Source organism: Microtus ochrogaster, linkage group LG5, assembly GCF_000317375.1.
Source record: "Microtus ochrogaster isolate Prairie Vole_2 linkage group LG5, MicOch1.0, whole genome shotgun sequence".
NCBI lineage: Eukaryota > Metazoa > Chordata > Mammalia > Rodentia > Cricetidae > Microtus > Microtus ochrogaster.
Window position 1 is genome coordinate 40,788,340 of NC_022031.1, and position 5,441 is coordinate 40,793,780.

General features: G+C 43.7%; 1 long non-coding RNA gene across 1 annotated transcript in view; it reads left to right on the forward strand.

The window, feature by feature from the left end:
* Positions 1-3,607, forward strand: part of LOC113457729 — a 23,633-nt gene extending 20,026 nt beyond the window's left edge. The window contains exon 3 of the long non-coding RNA XR_003378237.1: positions 3,106-3,607. This is a non-coding gene — a long non-coding RNA (uncharacterized LOC113457729). The remainder of the gene's footprint in view (positions 1-3,105) is intronic.
* Positions 3,608-5,441: the final 1,834 nt, after the last annotated feature.

Sequence of the window (5,441 nt, forward strand, 5' to 3'; positions counted from 1 at the left end):
CAAAAAAAAAAACTACTAACTTGTTGTAATCTGTTAAGAATAATTAAGACATGAAAATTAATAGTTGCCTTATAAATATTCAAATTCTTCAATGTGTTCAGAAGTATACTTGTAGTCATACTAAGTACTAAGGTAATTAATTACAGAAATAAGCTTTACTGAGCCTTAAGCACATAACTAAATCAGGTATACTTAATGGATAGGTAGATGGTCCTCTAACTCTTCAGAGATCTCCTGAATATGGCATTTAAAATGTTTAATAAAAAAGCTTTTCACGATAGAGAGAAATGCCAGCTCCTGGCAGCACCCCTAATCCTCTCCCAAGAAGATGAGTGGGTACAGAAGAACCCCCCTGGAGCTTGCTTTAAGTGTGGTAAAGATGGACACTGGGTGAGAAACTGTACTTCACCTTGCCTGCTGCCAGGACCCTGTTCAAACTGCGGACACTGGGAGTTGATTACCTTGCTTTGCCTAGACAAGGTAGGCTGGTCCCCTCAAGTTCCTAGCCCACAGGAAAGTCTGTTGGATCTTCTGGAGCTGAGGACCACAGAACCTAGGTGACTGTCCAGGTAGCCAGCAAGTCTCTGTCATTTTTAATCAGTTTGGAAGCTGTGTGGTCTATTTCGTGCTTACTCTGCTGAAATTTATACTTCTCAGATCTCTGACTGTGTTGACAACTAGGCTAGTGATAGTTTTGCCAGTAAAAGCAGCAACAAGGCTTCAACTGCCTTCTCAGTTCTCTGCATCTGTAGAAATCAGGATTCAGGCCTCACTTTGTCCAGGTCTAGACATAGTTTACCTCGTTCCCAGAGTCAGAAAAGAGATAAACTCACAAAACAAATTTCAAAGTAACGTTTTACTCTTTATTTAAAGGAACTCACTTTATAATGATTGCTCTCAGTAATCAACCACCTGTATCCATGGTGAATGATTAGACAGAAAAAAGTAAAGTTTATCCTGAGGACAGGATAAAGGTCTGACAATGCATCTTAAGGTGTGTAAATGCGATCTGTAAAGCTATAAGAAAGTGATTTAAGATATATGCAAAAATGAAAACTATTTCAGATCTCTTTCCCTCTCTGCTACAGTTATACGAAGACTCAGAAGGTTCAGCATTTTCTTTTTTAAAAAAATAAGTCTTTTGGGGGCTGGAGAGATGGCTCAGAGGTTAAGAGCATTGCCTGCTCTTCCAAAGGTCCTGAGTTCAATTCCCAGCAACCACATGGTGGCTCACAACCATCTGTAATGGGGTCTTCTGGCCTGCAGGCATACACACTGACAGAATATTGTATACATAATAAATAAATAAATATTTTTTAAAAAGTCTTTTTTGTTAATATTTATTTATTATGTATATACTGTTCTGTATGTGTGTATGCCTGCAGGCCAGAAGCGGGCACTAGACCTCATTACAGATGGCTGTAAGCCACCATGTGGTTGCTGGGAATTGAACTCAGGACCTTTGGAAGGGCAGGCAATGCTCTTAACCTCTGAGCCATTCTCCAGCCCAAGGTTCAGCATTTTCACATTAATCAATGGAGTTCTGATGAGCTATTAACAGCTCTAGTAAGCATTGGCTACTATTACCATAGTCACAGGCTCAAGATTTTAAATTTCCTTTGGTTGTCTTCTAAGTAGAGACTTAGAAGGGCTTTTTATTGTGCTAAAAACACGTCTCATCTCCACACCCAGTATTCTGGAGAGGAAAGACTGCATCAGACTGCTAACCCAGGATCATTTGGCCCCCAAGCTTCTACCTTGACTCAAAGATATGACTCTACTGCCTTTTCAACAATGTGGATTTCAGTATGATTACAAACAATGATAATGCTTATTTGGCTGGGGGCCTCACCCCAGCTCCTGACATAAGCTCCCTACCCTGGGTGTTGCCTCCAGTCCAAATTCCAGCTCTGAGAAAGCCCACCAAATGGTGACCCCTCCCCCAGGAGGGTCAAGACCACTCCCACAGGCTATTTAAACTGCCCCCAGAGAATGAACAAGTGGTTTTGTGTGGTTTCCCCTTCTCTCTCTTCCCCTCTGTAATGATCTGTCCTGTCTCTTTAAGAGACAAGCCACGCCCACTCCCTCCCTTGTCCACTGAGGCAGGCAGATCTTCCTTTCTGCCTACCTCCCGAGGAGGCAGCTTCTATCTCTTCTCTCTCTCTCTCTCTCTCTCTCTCTCTCTCTCTCTCTCTCTCTCCCTCTCTGCTCTTCTCTCCTCCCTTCCCCCTCCATAACCCATTAAATAAATGTCCAACCTCACTCTGCATAGCATGCCTATCCGTCTGTCTCTTGCCCGCTGCTGCCACGTGGCTTGGGACCAGCCGCCCAGGATCAGCCGCCTTTGGAGACCTATGGCGTGGCCCCATGCACGGTCCCTGCCTGGGACTGGTTGCTTTTGGGACCTGCTGTCCCCTGCCTGCCACCACATGGCCTGTTGCCTGCTGCTGCTGGGAGACCTGCAGCGTTTCTGTGGCTGCAGCTGCCGGGGATCCTGCAGCATTTTTAATTAATCCATTTCACCCTCTCCATATTTCTCCAGGTCCACCCAGGAACACTCCATTAAACATGGGCATTTTTTATTTCGGTCTGATTGGGATTATTTGCGTTGGCAGAGAGGAGAGGTTCGTCTAAGAGAAAATACTTAACATTGCTAACATACCTAAAACTTAACCTTTTTGTAAACTTAAAAATTCTTGTAAGCTTTAGGGAATTGAAGCTTTAAGTGAATCCATCACTTAAAGGTAAAATGGAACTGGGTAGTGGTGACCCTCACCTTCAATCCCAGCACTTGGGAGGTAGAGGCAGGTGGATCTCTGAGTTTGAGGCCAGCCTGGTCTACAAAGCTAGTTCCAAGACAGTCAGAGCTGTTACACAGAGAAACTCTGTTTCAAAAAAAAAAAAAAAAAAAGTCAAATGGACTCCAGGTAAGTATTCCTGTTAAGCAACAGCCCAAAAGGGTGGAATGGTGGGATCTTTTCCCCTTTCCCTGACCTTGGGACGCCCTCCCCCAACCACCAGGGCGAGGGGTCTAAAAGTATCAGACTGAAAAATTTCCTCCTAAATGCCTTAACTTTATCTTCTGCTAATATGTATCTGTTTCAGCAACCTGCCACCTCTGGGTGTTCCCTCATAATCCGCATTGTGGACAGCTTCAGAGTGACTAGCCCCAGGTGGACTAGCCTCACAAACTGCTCCAGCTGCTGCCTGCATATCCCTAGCCCCAGATGGTCCCACAGAGCCCGGACAGCAAGTGAAACAGCCTGCTCTTCCAGGACTTAGCCAGCACCCCAGATTTCTTGGGTCCCCAAAGATGTGGACACCTCCAGACAATAGGAAGCGGTCTGAGGAGCATGGCACCCCATTCCTGCCTCACTGGTCATCACTTCCTGTTTCTTCACCTTTTATAATAAAGAAAGAAGGAATACTAGCCCCAGCTTGCGTTCAACGACTCAGTGCCCATAGCTCCATCATCACCAGGGCCTGTTCTCCCACTCTCCATCTTTCTGTCTTTATCTCTCATGTCCCTACTCCGAGACATTTCACCCACCACATAAACCCTCACACTTGCTGCTTTTACAGAGGACCCGAGTATAGTTTCCAGCACCCACACTGGTTAGCTCACAAACACATGGAGCTCCAGCTGCAGGGGACCTGATGTCCTCTTCTGGCCTCCACAGGCAGCCATATGACACACATGAATAAAAAATTACAAAATTTTAAAGAAGGATAAAAATGGCTTTCAATCCTGAGATGGTAGTCAAGTTATTTTTTTGCTAGATCTAACATGCCCATCAGTCACCATGGAGCACTTGCAGGGTGGGAGTAGGGGGAAGGGAAATGACCTGATTTCTAGGAGAGAGACAGTGGGTCTGGGGTCTAACAGTAGGCAATGTGCTGACCATTCGGGCATGAGGAGCTCGGTTTGTATCTCCAGCACCCATATAAAAGCTGGTATGAAAAAGAAAAAAAGTAAAAAATAAAAAAAAATAAAAGCTGGTATGGCAGTGTGTACCTGTAATACCAGTGCCAGGTGGGGCAGAGACAGGTGGAGCCTGGGGACTTGCTAGTCATATAGTGTAGCCAAAATAGCAAGCTCCAGGTTCAGATAGAGACCTTGTCTCAAAAAGTAAAGTGGAGAGCAATGGAGGTAGATGCCCAAAGTTAGCCTGTGGCCTTTTCACAGACAAGTACAGGTGAGTACACACACACAAACACACACACATACACACACACACACATACACACACATACATACACACATACACACACACACAGAGAAGGAGAAAGAGAGAGACAGAGACAGAGGCAGAGAGGCAAGAAAGAGAAAGAGAAATAAAAAACAAAGCCACAATAAAACCATTTTCAAATATATAAAAGCTGAGAGAATTCAAAATTATTATACATACCCTAAAAGAAACAGACATTAACCAGACAGAAGAAAATTACATCCAGTAGAATTATTATTTCACAGAAAATAAGGAGTTTTAGAAATGGAAGCTATATATGGTAACTATATTTCTTACATTACTTAAAAGCTTTTTAACGATAACTTGCTATTCACACGAAGTAATTACAGTTTAGTATAGGGTTTATAGTATGTGTGAAAATGAATGGATAGCAATAGCACAAATGTTGAAGAGTAGGAAAATATGATTGTAAGGTTTTAAAAAGACATTTCTATTGTTTGTGTATGTGTGTCTGTGTGTGTGTATGTGTGTATCTTAGATAGATCACTATTGTGACGAAACACCATGATCAAAGCAACTTGGGGACGGTTTATCATTGAAGGAAGTCAGGTCAGAAACTCAAACAGGACAGGAACCTGGAGGCAGGAGACGCACAGATGTGCAGAGGCCATGGAGGGGTGCTATTTACTGGCTTGCTCCTCTTGGCTTGCTCAGCCGGCTTTCTTTTTTTTAAATATTTTTTAATGATTTGTTATTTATTTTATGTGTGAGTGCTCTATCTGCATTACAGCTGCACAGCAGAAGAGGGCATCCAATCTCACTAGAGATGGTTGTGAACCCTCATGTGGTTGCTGGGACTTGAACTCAAGGACCTCAGGAAGAACAGCCAGTGCTCTTAAGTTCTGAGTCATCTCTTGAACCCCCCCTCAGCCTGCTTTCTTACAGAATCCAGGACCATTGGACAATAGGGTGGGGGCCTCTCCCATCAATCACTAATTAAGAAAATGCCCTACAGTCAGGTATTGTGGAGGCATGTTCTCAATTGCAGGTCCCTCCTCTCTGATACTTCGACTTGTTTCAAGTTGGCATAAAACTAGCCAACAAAGTGTGTGTGTGTGTGTGTGTGTGTGTGTGTGTGTGTTTTCATGCATGCTATAGCATGCATGTGAGGCCAGAGGACAACTTGAGGGAGTCTGTACTTCCCTTCCCATCAAACTATAAAGCAATGACAGAAAAATCTTAGTAAATCCT